This window comes from Dermacentor variabilis, chromosome 3 (assembly GCF_050947875.1).
Source record: "Dermacentor variabilis isolate Ectoservices chromosome 3, ASM5094787v1, whole genome shotgun sequence".
Lineage (NCBI taxonomy): Eukaryota > Metazoa > Arthropoda > Arachnida > Ixodida > Ixodidae > Dermacentor > Dermacentor variabilis.
In genome coordinates, this window is record NC_134570.1 from 61,301,077 (window position 1) to 61,317,770 (window position 16,694).

At 49.1% G+C, this 16,694-nt stretch overlaps 1 protein-coding gene across 1 annotated transcript in view; it reads left to right on the plus strand.

Moving 5' to 3' along the window:
* Pgd (phosphogluconate dehydrogenase) overlaps nucleotides 1–16,694 on the plus strand; it is a 70,279-nt gene that overhangs the window by 258 nt on the left and 53,327 nt on the right. The gene's annotated exons all lie outside the window — the stretch shown is intronic.

Consider the following 16,694-nt stretch of genomic DNA (forward strand, 5'->3'; position numbering starts at 1 on the left):
CGCGAGATTAGCGGTGGCGTGATTATCTCTTTGCGCACCTGATGATCGCGTGCATTAATCTAATACGTTGTTGCTTAACGCCGCGGAATTCAAGTTCACGCGCACACATAACCGATTCGTCTTCATCGCGTGCGATCCTTGCCGTGACCAACGTACCTCGTTCCGTTTCGTGGTCATGGAAGCTACCGGCGCGGGAGCCGACGGTTTCTGCAGGCTATGCGTGGCGACTGTTTTGCAAGGCGATACCGGCAAAAGCGCGTCTATCAGTTTTTTCGCTTGCTGCGACGCGATCGTGGGAAGGAAGGTGTTCACGTGGATGCGGCATACGGGCCTGGCAGGCCTGGCGGATTTCCTGTAGCCGCCAGTAAGGTGTAGTGTTGCTCCTGATATAGGCGTGCCCTTCGATCACACGAGCCGTGCTGCATGTGCGAGACGATCGAACGAAGGGCGCTTTTTATGGATCACGTACTTACGTTCGGCGTCGTTGGCAGCATGTTGGACATGACGAGATCGATATACGAGTACTTGGTGAATCGAACCGATCTCTTCAACGTTCGCGCAAGCAACCGAATATGCAGAACGAGCGCACGCATTCCCCGTGATGTCGTATGCGATGCTCTTTCGCTTGTGAATGAGAATCGAAGCGACCGCGAAGTTGTGTTTGTAAGAGCAATTGATGTGAAGTTCATGTTCTGCATTATATAGCTTTCGGTTTCGTGCTTCTCTTTTTGCTTGTAAGTAAAATTTCGGGCCAAACCGGCGTCTATATGCTGTCGCTATGTCTTTCTTTTCTTTTGGAGTAAAAGCAAAACGGTGACTGTAAACTTGGCTAGGAGTGCACAGACACGAAATATCTTCGTTGTACGGTTTCTCTTAAACAAACAGAACTGACTGTTTCATTCTTCTTTATCGATTAACACTTCTTAATACGTATTATACGCTTAATAAATCTCATAATACGTTTTAGTCAGTGCGCTATTTTGTTCTGACAACCAACGTAACCAGTAACGTTGACAGTGATCGTGGCTGCATGTTTTGTTGTCTGATCTACTACTGGCTGAACTGATCACACGCCGATCCGAAAGTAAGCGTGTACTGGAGGGTGAACCAAATGTGCATAGGTATTTACCGAGAGTGGATTCGAGGTCTAATGAAACCACGTAAAATCTACGAGCAGGGCGTATTCATGTAGAAAAAAAGAAAGAGAGAAATAAGCGTTGCTTTCATAGTTCACTTTTTCCTCTGCCTCGTTTGAATGGCTGAGGGATGTACCATACCTTGCCTTGAAAGCTCGTTTCCCTGCAAAGCTTGCTGCTACGTGCGACCCGCACGTGCCATGAATATCCTCAATGTGCCCACGCTTGGGGACGGGACGTAGAGCTAGCTGTATCTGTCCAAATTCGTTTTCTTTTTGTTTGTGTGGGTTTTCAGACGACCTCTCAAGTTTTTCCCCAATGGCGTAAATCATTTGGGAAAAACCTCTCTCACCGTAATTTTTCTCGCAATCCTTGCAACTACACTTGCGTTTTAAATTTGCAATGCCACACGCTCAGAAGAAACGAAATAAATTTTGGCGAAGTGTAGGACCTATATGTAATCGCCTCCGGACTTCCGGCACAAATTCTCATACCCAGGGGCCATCTGTAGCTTTAACAACAAACACGTCGCTTGAACAACGCGTCTGAGGCGACGTACATAGGAATGACACACAGTGATTCATTGCTCCGTGGCTTGGGTGTCAGAACCTCCACATGAACCTCACATCTACAAATATCGTCCAGTCACATGCGAGGTGCATGTAGTGGCGTAGCTAGGTCGTCTGGCACCCGGGGCCCATAGGTCTCGTGTCGAACCCCCCCCTCCCCCCCCCCGCACTAGCCCCTTGCACCCGGGGCCCACGGCCCCCCGGCCCCCCCTGTTGCTACGCCACTGGGTGCATGTGGTCCATATGAGTCCAGTTGAGCAAGCCTGGTGGCCGGTTGGGATGGATAAAAGAATCTGAAACATTCTATTATCCATAAGCCTAACACGTATATGTATACACTAGGTTTATCCAGTCTTCAGGCTGGCATCTCTTGGAGGGATCGGTAACGCGGAGTGAACGCGAGAAAATTCGAACACTGGAATTTCCTCGGCGAAGTCCGCCAATGATTGCACCTTGCGCGCTGGCTTTCTGATCGCGCGCGACGTCTGGTGAAGAAGGAACGCAAAAGAGAATAATCTCCGCTCCACCTCGATCGGCCGCGGGCGTCACCCATGCAGGATGTAAAACTTCCGCGTGTCTGTGTGTAGCGGAGCAAACGCCACGGCATTGACGTCGTCTGCAATATAGTCTTTTTCGTCTGCTGGATTTTCCCGCTTCTCTCCGCCTCCTAGGCTAACCTTGGACGAAAACGTATATAATTGCGGCGCGCAGCTGGTGGAAAGCGGGGACGCGCTTCGTCGAGGACCACACGGAGCAACACGGGAGCGTGGCAGTTTTGTTCTGGGCGCCCGAGCACGTCGTTCTATTGTTCCTTACTCGCCTGCTGGCGAAACACCTTTCCTTTCATTTTCCTTATCAAGAGTGAATTTAGTGACCCGGCGTGTCAAGCATAGAGGGAAAGAGAGAGAGAGAGAGTGCGTTTGTGTGCGTGAAAGAGAGAGGGAAAAAATATAGCACAGGTCCCGTTGAAAGCATTACGGGTAGTTTGCCTCGTTTTTCTCTGGGCGTGTCTGCAGCATTTGTCGAAAGCTTCGAAGCTACTGCATGTACAGTTCGGTCCACTGCTAGAATTAAACAGCTAATCAGTAATAAAGCGTCCTATATACAGGCTCCTTGAAAAATTTGGGGTTACTTTAGAATTCGTGGTGTCGTGACTCGTATAAACTCGTAGGAGTGATATGCGGCAGAACTCTTATAACTGAGACATTTCTTCACCTTCATAGGAAAGAAGTGCTTGATATGATCCATCGGACGTACGCATATACAAAGGGGTTTGGTTTTTTGGTCCTTTATATTATATCTCGCTGATATATTCAGTCGATGGGAGAATCCTAAGCGTACGTACGTTCCCTTTGACAGCAGATCATATACTGTGCGTTGACCGGTGTTTTAGCCGAATTACGTATTTGAGGTCTTGATGGAACTCCCGGTGTCCCAAAACCACCGGTATTGTTAACGGGAAAGTAGCAATCTCTCTCTCTCTCTCTCTCTCTCTCTCTCTCTCTCTCTCTCTCTCTCTCGTGGTTTGAGGTTCGTACAGAAGACATTTTTAAAAATTTTTCTGCAGGGTGCCCTGCGTTGCTGCTAGATACGGTTCAAGCTATATCAGTCAAATAACATCGGTGCTCCAAAGTCCTGAGCTTGAGCGCTTACTCTGTTAAGCTTCGGAGGACCATGCAGCATATTGTATGGCTGGAAATCCGGCGGTATATGGAGCAAGCGACTGCTCAACTATGGTATACTCACACAGTAGCCTCGCAAACTTTTGGCAAAGTGTGTGCTTAAGGCCTCAGATTGCCGAAGGCTCGCTGGCGCTCGTGGGGGGGGGGGGGGCAGCATATTGAATAACTCTAGCGCACACACTTTCACCAAGTATCGGCCTGACTTCGACTACGAGCACGTACGCGTTCACTCACAAACAAGCCCGCAAGCGCACAGGTGAAAGCGAGAACTAAATTTAAGTTGTTCGGTCTCGATAGGTCCTTGCCTTTCTTCTCCTATACACCAGTTTGTCCCCGCAATCGGTGAACGACACGAATTGCTGTGATGAATGCGCCTCTCCATTCGGTAGATCAGTCAATTCAATTTCATGTTAACGCTTGTGCGTAAGGAGTGCAAAGAAAGAAAAAAAAAAGACTCATTTGCCGAAAGCAATCCGCAGCACATTTCATCCCGTTGTCTTCTTGTTGGCTTGTTTGCTTAACACCCTGCAGTGCCATTGACGTGCCACGCATTCCGCCTAATAAGCCTGCACTTCCACGCGGAGCTACTGATAACCTCAGATTTGGAAGGTTGTACCGCAGAGCCGCTTATTATTCTTTTTATTCATTGCTTTTACAATTCTCACAGTTCTACATCAACGTCACCCATGCTTCTAACCATGGCGAATATATTCGCGAGAAAAAAATGTTATTTGAGTTGAGGCTTAATTAGTATGCTAATCAACTATTTATTAATCGATTCGCTGAACTATCCGAGAACGTGTATCTGTACCAATCGTGACATCACACAGGTGCTATAGTGACGCTACCGTCAGCTTCGATGGCGAGCAGAGAAGCTATGTACAATTCGGCAGTGTGCTCTTTTTGCTTGCTTCTTTGTTGTAGCCAATCTATAGCACTCAGGTTCGTACCCGGCTGATGATGCGGCTTGATGGCTCGGTTGACTTTATATAAAGACGGTCTCCGCTGTCATCGTAACGTATTCGTTGATAACTGCTTCCAAGGTTGCAGGCTATCGCACATATGCTGTGCGGCGTCTGAATGGCTGCGGCATTTCTGCTGCTAACAAACGAGGTGGCGGGTTCGATTGCCGGGCGCGGTAGCCGCATGCTGATGGCGGCGGAACGCGAAAATGGTTGCGTACGTTTAAATGCATCTTAAACGACCCCGGGCACGCTGTACCGTCGCCGAGCTCTGTCGCCGACAGTCGGCTGACCGAAATCGGTGTCGTGCTGGCCTATAGTGTGAATGAGCCTTTAGCGTGGCAGTATCGCAACCCGGAGGTCGGTTGTTCAAAATCGCAGTCCGGCAAGAGAGAGAGAACTAAACTTTTATTTTCCGAAACGGTAAACCGAGTCAGAACCCGGTTCGCCCTAGGTGGGAGGATTCCTCATTCCAAGAACCCTCTGGCTTGGGCTGCCTCCTTGGCCCGGGCGACGAGACTGCGTTGGTCGTGCAGGTCATCAGAGGAAAGCTTGGCCTCCCACGTTTCAGTTGTGGTACAGATCTTCGGTGAGTTGAGGCACTCTTCTTGTGCTTCTATTTGGCGGCCTTCTTCAGAGTCGTCTTCTGGAGCTTGTGAGGTAGGGTGTGCGGATGTGTCAGACAGTGGGAAACGCTGGACAATGTGTTGCAAGGTGTCTGGGACGTCGCAATGCAGACCTGCAAGCAATTTTTATTTTCGCGCGGCTTGGTTTTTTTTTTTTTTTGTACGGCGACGCCGACGCGAGTGAGCCAATACAAGCTTTGCTTGAAAAACAGTCACCTTTCCTGTCAACCTGTGCCGCTCGCGCTTCTGCGGCTTTGTGATAGATTTGGGAGACACACCAGAGCGCACTAGCGTTTATGTCCTATTGGTAAAATATGCACGACATCAATTGTGGGGCGCCGCTTTGGAGGTACGGCCGTCGTCGCTCGGTCGCGACTCTTCGAAATTGCCGAGGCGTGAGTGTCCGAGGCTTCGGTCCGAATAAATGGCCTCCGTGATTGATGATCTCGGAGACCGCGTCACATAATCGCGCCCAATGCTAAGTAGCAGGTCAGAACTTTGATTCATGCCGAGCTCTCATATCTTTTATACAATAAACAATGTCTCTCTCTCCCTCTCCCCATTTTGTCTGATTCCGCCGCATTGTTGAAATCGCCATCTTTTGTCAGCTATGATTGGCCCACAGGGCTGCTTCGGCGTCTCTGGTTGGCTCAAAATGCCGCTCTTACAGAAATTGTCAATGTGGCGGAATTCGACAATGTCCAGGGACGGCGATGTTTTAACGGTTCGCTTTCCGAACCGCTATAAGATCACAGAAGCGCGATTCTGACCGCTCACACGAGGGAAAGCGAACATTTCGCTTTCCGGACCGTTGTAAGTTCGCTTTCCGAACCGGTTCGCAAGCATTTACCCGACACTGCATGTGAACGTTGGGCACACTTTGAGAAACTTGTATCTAACCGGTTTTCTATGCATATTTTGTGAAGATTTTGTGTTTGACCCGAAATTGAAGGTCTGTTCACTAAAAACATGTATGATGTTACGATGTTGCACAGATGTTTTGTCTGTGCACAAAGCACTAAAGAGTGCCTATACCGGCATCAATTTCGAGTGAAAATAAAGTGTTCTATACATATATCATTGTATTCAGGGTTTGACACATGATTGCAGTTTTTGTGACAAACAAATACAAGAGAAGTACGAAGCAACGTACACTCAGCTTTGAAAAACGACACTAACACAGTACAGTGAACTCTCACTTGAGTGAACTTCAAAGGACCGAAAGAAATAGTTAACTGAAAGTTCACTAAACTGAATATTCGCTAGACCAACATAAGACATGGCATACAGAGTCAAAAGTTTGAAAGTGCAATTCATGGAGCAAAAGGCATGGCACCCATAGCGTTAAAAATGTGTGAAATGGAATTTGTACATATCAACAAATACAAGGTTCATAACAGTTATAATGCTGCCTTTCTCACTTAGAAAAAAAAATCTGTAATCTTCTTCTGCACTTTTACTTTTAAAGCACAGGAAGTAACAAAACTGTCCAAAGAGTCAATGTTTTTGTACACTTCTTCTGGCCCAGCTTGCTGTTGAGACACAAAGTCTCTCAACTTTCTAATGTACCCTACGAAGTTGCCTCTTCGTCTCTTCTTCGTCTTCTTCGAAAGAACGAGACGACGACCATGCTACAGTGGCTAGAATAGGGAAGTGTGACGACCGCCGAGCGGCTCGTATGGGAGGCGCTGAAGCCCACGGAGAGGGAACCGCGTGGGGGCGCTCGCTCCCGCATTCACGTCATGCCCAGACAGCGCAGAACACGTCGCCTGCTTCGATAGCGTCGTGTGCGTGCAGTTTTCGTGTCAAGTGTACGTTTCGCCCGCTTTAGCATCTGTGCAGTCATGCCTAGAAGGCAGAGTCACTGTTTTGTGCCCGGCTGCACAACAGGCTACAAGTCGAGCAAGAAGAAACTGTCCTTGTTTGGTGCACCTAAAGACTCAAGTGCGCTCGCACAATGGCAGCGTGCTATTCCTCGCGCTGACAAAAAGCTTGAAGAAAACTGTGCAGTGTGCGAGTTGCACTTCGACGAACGGTACGTGTCAAGGCACTTTGAGCATAAAGTGAACGGTGAGCTCGTCCGCATCGAGAGAAGTAGGCCTGTGCTGCTTCCAGGCGCAGTTCCTACTTTGTTCCCGAACCTCCCGGCTTATTGTTCAAAGAGGCTGCCACCGGAGAGAAAGCGTCCAACAAGAAGTGAACAGAATGCGCCACCCAGGAAGAAACGTGCAAAGGGAGCTACCACACCTGTAAGTGCTGAGAGTACGACAGACACTGTTGACTTCGAGAATGCATCGTGCGCGCCGTTTGACAACTTGATGTTACCGTCGTGTTCATGGGGAAAACACACGCTTAGTGCTTCGCCCCTAACTATTGCGTACAGTGTGGGTGAGCCCACTGAGGACAAGAGTATTCTGTTCGCAAAGAAGTTAGTTGTGTTCACCCAAGGTGAGCATGGAGTGAAGCAAGAAGTGTTCTTGAAGGGGGTGCAGATACCGCACTGTGTGTCAGACGATCCTGACTGTTTGTTAAGGAACGTAGATGTTCTCAGCGTGTGCGCGGGTGCAGGAACTCTTCAAGAATTTCCTTTCATCGTTGGAAATAAGAAATTTGCAGTCTCAGGAACCGTAATCTCAAGCAAGAATTGCCAGGGAACCGCCAATGAAAGCAAGCCATGCATTTCATGCAAACATTTGAGGAAAGCTCTTCTCAATCAAAGATTTGCAAGGAAACAGCGCAACCAGAGTCAAGCTGCACGTATTTCAATAAGAAGGCGGATGCAAGCACAAGCTATCAGACGGCTGAAGGCTAGGCTTTCATTGTACGAACAAACCATCCAGAAACTGAAGCAGCAGAGTGAGGAGCTCGAAGAAACCGTCCTCGAAGGCCGACTAAAAGCCCTCACACCAAAGCAACGGCTCGCCGTCATGCAGTGTTTTGAGGGTGCTCGACGGAAGTCACCGAAAGGTATGAAGTACAACCCGGATTGGCTACTAGAATGCATGATAATGAGGATGAAGAGCCCAAGGCTCTATGAGCACGTGAGACGGGAGGGCATACTGCTGCTGCCTAGTCGATCATGCCTCAAGGTTTACACACGCAAGTACAAGAGTGGGTTCGGCTTTAATTCTGCTGTCTTGGCAGGGATTGCCCAGAAAACAAAATCAATGGATGAATTCAAACGACACGGCGGACTCATAGTTGATGAAATGAAGTTGTCAGAATGCTTGAATGTTGGCACAGGAGGAAAGGTGGAAGGGCTTGTGGACTTGGGAGAGTTTACACCTGACACCGAACGACACATTCCTTGTGATCATGGTTTGGTCATTATGTTTCAACCATTGACTGGTTCATGGCACCAAGTACTGGGTTGTTTTGCTTCCAGGGGAAATGTGAAGGCTGCACTGCTTTCGAAAATCTTAATGGAAGCCGTGCTGCTTACAGAGAAAGCAGGCCTCAAGGTGGATTTTATCACCTCTGATGGAGCCTCATGGAATCGATCCATGTGGCGCAAGTTTGGGATATTTGGGACCTCATCCTCGATAAAGTCATCCGTGCCACATCCCGTCGAGATAGGCAGGCGCCTTTTTTTCATTTCTGATTTTCCACATTTGGTGAAATGTGTCAGGAATGGCTTTATTAAAGCTCCTTACAAAACACCAGATGGTGCTATTTACATGGAGCACATCAAGGCGGCGTACGATGAAGATAAATGCGCAGTAACATTGAAAGTGATGCCTAAAATCACGATGTCGCACATTCGCCCCAACAACTTTGAAAAGATGAAAGTAAACTTCGCATTCCACCTGTTCAGTGCTGAAGTTCTCCGTGGGCTATTCTTCTACAAGAGTGAGATATCGAAGCATTGGAGTGACCCGGCACCAACACAAGCATTTGTGCTCATGATGGTAAAATTAATTGAGGCCATGACAGCACGCATCCCATCAAAAGGGCTTAAAGTTGGTTCTCCCCAGGAAAAGAACATCATCGATTTTCAAGAGTACCTAAACAAATGGGAAGCCTCCTTGGGCAGTTCCAAGCTTGGATTCATTTCCGCAAGCACCGCTGAGGGACTGAGAGTCACCTTGGATGCTACTCTGGGCCTTCTAAAGTACCTCAATGAGAAACTTTGTTTCAAGTACGTCCTCACAAGCCGACTCAGCCAAGACTGTATAGAAAAGTTCTTTGGCATTATCCGTCAATTTTCAGGGTGCAACGACCACCCGACAGCTACCCAATTTTTAATCACAGTGAACTGCCTAAGCTTCTATGATCTGGTAAAGGCACCAAGCAGCGGGAACTGTGCAGGAGGCTCGCTTACCTCTCTGTTAGCCGATGGAAGTGAGGCCAAACAAGTGGATTCACTGCTTGACAAAGGCAAGCTCGAAGAAGCTTCTGAGGTTCTCAAGAAATCGAAGATCATTCCTGATCATGTGTATCCCGAAAAGACAAGCGATGCCCGACTTGTCTTTTACATAGCAGGGTATCTTGCCAGGAAGACTATAGTAAAAAGCGGCTGCAGCGACTGCTTTGGTGAGCTTCTCGTATCACCGCAGAAGGCGAACAGAGATCTCGCTGTACTTACAGATTTTTGTGACAATGGCGGCCTACTTTATCCTTCGGAGAAGCTCTTCTCCTTTGTGGATGCCCTCGAGATTACCTTCACGACATGGTTCAGCTACAATGAACTACACCAAGACAGTCTGGATGAGCTGACCTCCTGCCTGCAGAAAAATTCTGTCGTCGTCGGCTGTGCACGCCATGGTATCGACCTTACGAACCAGATTATAAAGTTTTTTTTCATCACACGCCTTCACTTCTTCACGAAGTCCCTGAACAAGGAACGCGCATCATCTCGCGAGAAAAGAAAGCATCTGAAGCTCAGTCGTCTTACATGAGCATTCAGTCGAAAAGGGACTGCTTCGCGTCTGTATTTGTATATTGTCAGTCGGAAACTTAGTCTTGTTATGACAATAAAAGTATTTGTGGCCCTCACTCTTTTGTTTAAGGCACTGCTTAAAATCCAGGTCGAACGGAATCGCCATTATCGTGAGTATGCGACTGCCCGTCACTTGGATTTCGTTAAATGCATGCCGCATTCGCTAGCTTAAAAACTTCTACAGAAGATTTTGCCACATCCTTGCGTTGTACCATGTTATTTTAGACTGTGTAGCAACATGAACGCTAAATCGAATAAAGAGACGCAACTGGGCGCGGCCTAGGAAACGCTTCTGCTCCAAGCGCCTGACGTGTAAGCGGGTTACAGCGCCACCTGTCCCGTTCCCTGCAAAGCGTCACGGCGAAGCAGGCGCGCTCATCACACTTCTCCTATTCTAGCCACTGTAACCATGCCACGACTAGCCGGTAGGAAAAAAAGACACACCACGTGGTTTGTGGTGTGACAGATCGCCGTTTTGCTCTGGCGGCGTTCTAAGCGTGAGCGATGTTACTTTGTTCATTGCCTCCGAGATTACATGCTTGCTCGTTTTGTGCGGCCGATCTCGGAGGCCGTACCTCGTTGCCTTTTATTTTCCGCGCCGCCGCTTTGCCCCAGGGGCGCTGTAGCGCCACCGACGTTACATTGCCGCTGGAGCGGCGGTTTGATGAGGGCGGGCATCTGTTCTGATCGTAAAAATAAGCCTTGATCCTCTGAGCGAGTTCGTTAAATTGAAATATTGACTGTTCCGAAATTCGTTTAAGTGAAACATTTTTGCATAGAATCTATTAGAAAACTGCCGGGGATTTTTAAAAAGTTCGTTATTCTGAAATACTCGATAAACCGACGTTCGTACAACTGAGAGTTTACTGTAGTTTGTATGCATTTACCCGTCAGTGGATGTAAGAATTGGACACACATTGGGAAACATGTATCAAAGTTTTTTTATGCACATTCCACGATTATCCTGTGTTTGTCACAGAATTGGAGGTCTGCTGAGTGAAAACACGTAAGAATTATATTGCGGCACAGATATTGTGCGCGTAAACGACACGACTGGCCGCGTAAGCTGCAAAGTACGTCGCCCCGCCATCTCGGAGGCCGGGAGGGAATTGTTTCAGTAGCGTTAGTGGATCACAGATGGCGAAACGTTAGCGCTCGGAGCGCTGGAATGGTTATTGCAGCTAAACTTCCTGGTCTGAGGCCACGATGCATAAAAGAAAACAGAAAAAAAAAGAAGAAATTAGCGGTGTCGGCGAACTTGCGGTGCGTTGCAACCAGCCGGAAGAGGTGCACACCGCTGTCTCCCTTGGCATTTAGTCTAATTCACCCTCCCGCTCTTTCGCGAATCAAGAAGAGAATGCTTGAATGGATTCAGAACGCTTTTATATATCGTCTGGAACGGAGAGGCTTATTCTGTTAATGTCGCTCGGCAACACATGCAATTGGCGTGTAGCCGGCTTGTCCGTACTACAGCTTGTTGATTATAATTGCAAGGCACTATTATACTACACGATCGATGGTAACTCTGTTTGATGTACACTTTATTGTACACCTTGAATAATAATAATAATAATAATAATAATAATAATAATAATAATAATAATAATAACGGATTAGAGGCACTCGCCATGGCCAGTTGTTTTTTCATCCACTTTAATTTCCGCTTATTTATCATTTCTTTATTTCAATTAAGAACTGCAAGTAATTTCCCCTATGCTGTCCTTGGTGTCGATGTTTGATGGCTTCTTATGATATGACTAATAAAACTTGGGCCCGTCGGTTTCCTTTCTTCTGGTTCATTACACAACTGGGGGTCTCAAATTCGGCAGCTTTGATGCCTTCAGGTAGCATGTGCGGGCTTATTGACCAGTTGCCGTCACCCATATAGATCAGGTACTCGTGACTCCTGCATGCGGCAGGAGGAGGAACTTTATTATTGCAGAAACTGTTGCGCGGTTTATTCCTGGGTGGTTCCCCCTGACAGGGCTCCACTTGCGATCGCGGCTCGCCGGGCCTGGTCGAGGGTCGCCAGTTGGCTTCCCAGGTCCAATTCGGAGAGTCTCGCCTCCCAAGACCACGTAGTGAGTGTGTGTGTTGTGACTCGTGGTGAAATTGCGTCGCCCGGACGGTCGGTACATTCGTGTGTTATGTTCGCGAGTGTCGCTGTGTAGTTGCTACGCCAGGGACATGTCCGGGACGTATAACTGTCTGGGGAGATTGCGTGTAGACGAGACAAGTGTGGGTATGTGTTAGTTTGCAGGCGGCGCCAGTCCCTTGCCTGGAGTTTATTGAGAGCTTTGTGCGGGGGAGCGTATTGCGTTCTTCCGAGACGTTGGTCCTGTAGTATTTCTTGACCTGTCGTTAATAACTCGTGGGTCGCTCGCCGGTCTGTCGTGGAGCTGAAGAACGGTGTGGTCTGCCGCTCGGCTAGTGAGACCTCGAGCTGCGCAGTCCGCCTCTTCGTTTCCCCGCAGGCCTTCGTGCCCGGGGCACCAGACGATACCGTGGGTCCATTCTAGTGAGCGACCCAGGATTTGAATGGCTTGTATAGGGAGCGTTCCATTCATGTATAAACGACATGCCGCTTGTGAGTCCGTAAGGACGCGGGCGGACCTTCCCTTGCTCTCGGCGTCGCGAAGTGCGAGAGCGATCGCTGCTGCTTCTGCTGCTGCGCTGCATGTGGCGCTGATGGAGGCAGAGGCTACCAGGTTCCCCTGATTGACAATGGCGAGTGTGTATTTGGGCCCGCAACGTGGCGACGAGGGATACGGGCTAGCGTCCGTGTAGCACGTATCTGGGTCTCTGAAGCAGCGTTTGTGCAACATGCGGGCACGCGCTGCTCTTCTCTCTTGATTGTGGGTGGGGTGCATGCTCTTGGGGATAGGGTCTACTACAATGTTCTCTCTAATGTGGTAGAAAGGATGTTCCACATCCACCGCCAAGGTTTGTGAGTAGTGGCGCTGGCTAATCACTCTCAGGGTTAATTCTAGTAGATAAAGCGGACGCGAAAAAGGCGCCGTGCTAGTTGAGTTGGTAGGATTATCGCACGTGTAATGTGAAAACGTGGGTTCGTATCCCACCTGCGGCCAGTTGTTTTCAGAGCGTAGCTCGTAGGCGCGCGTTCCTGCGGCAAGCGTCGGCGTCCTACCGCGTAACCGAGCGAACGAGCACAGCGAAAGATGAGAGCGAACGCGGAGCGCAGCCGGGGACGAAAAAAGCGGCGAAAGCGAAAAGAGCGCGAGGAGGAAAACGTAGGGGGAGGAGGATGCAGCGGAGCCATTAGGTGGAAAGCGGAGGAGGGTGTGTTAAAGCCCCTTAAACTTCTTAAGGTATATGGCGAAAGCGTGAGAAAGGCGGCTTTGGCGAAAAGCGTGGTGCCACGTACATGGAGGAAGGAAAGTATAGGAGAAGCCCCGGCCAGCACGGACGTGTTGGAGAAAGTGTGGCGGAAGTCACGTGCTGTTTTTCGCAAGGGAGCACTGGAACTGGTACCCCAAACGTCAACGTTGCCATAGCAACCGCGCTCCTGAAGCTCTCGCTGCTGCTCTAGGCCTCTGAAAAGTGAGATACGTTTTTTTTTTGTTTTGGCCCGTGTTTTTCTCGCAGCACAGTCTGTTCGCGAGACATGCTTGCTTTTGAGTGTGATGTCTAAGCTTGAAAGTTGTGTTTAGGGTCTATGAGTGTGAGTGTCGGCTAGCAATAGAGACACTCAAGTAACCACTTCACAGGTCTTCGTCGTCGTATTCAACGTGCCAGGGGAAAGCACGGGACTGCGTCTGCTTCACTAAGGCTGTTACAGAAGTTTCGTTCTGACGCACGCACTTCCGATGGCTCGTAGTAATGCAAGTTCAAAGCTCGCGCCTATCTGCTCCGGCGAGCTGATTGGAGGCGCAGAGGGAGATGGCACATTAACACGGCTGCGATTCCGACTTCAAAAACGTGACGTCAGGGCCTCTCCTATTTTGTTTCTTTCCTCAATGGCCGCGCTCGAGGGACTTTGCGTTGACGATGGCTATGAAATGGCGCCAGAGTAGCGCGCATCGTCTGTATGGAAAGCAAAGCGCTGCATGAGCGGAGGTCGTCTGCGGCGTCGCATGCTGTGAATCCCGCCCACGCGTCACCCACGCGGTTCCTCTCGCGATCTCCCTCTATTAGTGAGTAGTCGCGCCACACTTCGCACCCTTTGCAACGTGTCGCACAAGACAGATTGTCCGTGCCAGCCAATATATCGCGAAATGAAAACACGTACAGCTGCACTCGAATTTCCCATTAGGGGGTATCGTATAATCGTCAGGGAATTGTTTCTTTAATTTTCATTTGCATTTAGTTATCGTCTCTTTAGTTCATTTAAGAACTACAAGTAGTTTCCCCTATGATGCCCTTGATATATATAAGTATTATTACGATGTCATCGAGCGATGCTCAAGGGACGAGCCGCCGCGAGAACGACGACGAAGTGGGTCTGTGCCCTTGGCGCGAGTGAATGTCGGCCTGGCGCTCTGGCTCCAGTCCAGTGTAAATAGCCTGTAAATAGCCTGTAAATAGCCTCTTTCGTCTGTGTCTTTCTACACGTAACAATATATATATATATATATATATATATATATATATATATATATATATATATATATATCATTTGTCATGTGCACAACTTCGAAGATCACCAAGTTGTTCCTGGGCAGGTTAATCAAATTGATTGATTGATTATTTTCTTGGGTGTGCTCTGCAAACCCTGTATTGATCAAAGGAGCGGACTAGTCGACTAATTGGTGCGGCATAACTTGAGCTAACGCGCAAAAAGGCATGGAGGATGACAGAAAAGCTACGTGTGTCTTTGTCTCCTTCTGTCGTCCTGTATGCTTTCTTGTGCTTTACATTCGAGCATTACAGCGAGCATTCCAGCGTAGAATTTCACTTCTGTCGTCGTAATGGGGAGGCGGCATTTACAGGAGTACGAGCCATTGCTTAAGTGGGTATGAGCCATTCGTTATCTTACGTGATGGACACATTTAATTTTGATGAAATTTCATTGTGAAGAATTGCAAGCGGCATTGCCGGGCGGATGCTGCTAACCATGCCACCGAGCAAACTGGAGACATCGAACGCAAACGAGAACGCCGGACTGCGGGCATACCATCAGTGACGTCGTTCTCTCCGTCGCAGCCGAACATGTGTGTAACCTCATTAAGAAACACAAAGACGTCAATCGTCAAAAAAGATTGCAGCGCCCGCATATCCAATGGTGGGCCTTACGCCCAATATACGGAGCTTCGGATTAGTGGTTCCGCACATTCCATCCCAGCTACAACTATGGGAAGACCACGAGTATAGTGCTTACCCCTGAGGAAGATGCTGCATACCTCGAGCGTCAGCGATAGTTGGCTCGTGAACGGGCTCGTCGTCGTAGGCCCTGTCTCACTCGCAAAAAAGAAACACAGGGAGAACCGAAAAAAAAAGCACTCCTAAAGCGTGATCACCAAGTGAAGCACGCAAAAGCGAATGTGAGGTGAAAGAATTGTGAAACAAAAGACTTACAATATAGACTGCTTGCGAAGTTTGACTTGCATAGCTTACCACCTGGTGTAACTGACACAACTTCGCTGTTCGACCATCTTCACGGACTGGAAGGGGCGGCAATTTTTTTTCAATGCCTCACATGCATTCACAACTGTTGGCCAACTCATAAGCGTCCTTTGTGAAAGTCCCCCCCCCCCCCCCCCACCTCACCCCTATCATTTGTGTCCGTTCCTGCGCGACAGGGCCACCGACTGCACTTGTGCCGTTGCGGTAAAAGTGTACACGAGTTGTTGCCCTGTGTGAACGAGGCTATGTCAACATCAAGGTGTACGACTGGCCGCCTGAGGTATAGTGACCAGTTTCTCAGTATAATGAATATCGGTCGAAAGCGGTTACAGCGACGTGTCGTCATGCAAATAATGCATGTTAATGAACGGCAAGACAAGCATGTACCATACTACGTCGTTTAATAAAGCGTTGGAGTTTGCAGAGCTACCGCACGTTAATTGCGTCTCTGCAGTCTTCGTCGACCTTGAGTAGCCCGACATTAAGCGTTTCGTTTGCGCCGAGACATGTGATAGTCTTTCGTGTCGCTCCACGTGACACGCTTAATCGAACGCGCAAATCACACACAGCCTCGCGATCTTCTTGCAGAGTTCTTTTTTCTGCTTCGCACTACTGACAGCACGGCGAATCTAGCTGCTTCTTGGCGAGCGAAGAAGCAGCAATCCTAGACGACGCGATCGTCCCAGCTTCGCTTCGTTCAGCAGCTCTTCGCGCTGCTCGACGCATCGGCGGCGTTTGGAGCTTAGCCACAGCGTTGCGCAGGCTCTCGCGATGCTGTTGCCGATCTTGAAGGCCGCGGTCCTGGAGCACCCCTTCGCTTGCCATCCACGCATCTCGTCGGTTGGCGACCAGGCGGTGACACCGGAGAGCGGCAGTTCACGACTAGGAGACGCTGTCTCGTTCTTCGCTTGGTGGCACTTCATGCTCGTCCAAGACGAGGCGCCGCTCGCTCTCCGATGAACGGTGTTTAGGGCCTCGCCGCTTGACATGGTCACCGTCGTCGCGGACGAGGTTCTGCTGCTTGCCCGTTGACGGCGACAGCTGCTTGGCCGATGCTTGTCGATGAACTTACCGACCGATGTGCCGCAGGTGCAAAGAAGATGCGAGGCATCGCGCTTTCGCCCGCGACGACGGCTTCTTTCAAACGAGTCGCTTGGTTTGCCGCCGCACGTCGCTGTCTTCGCAACGCCACGGATG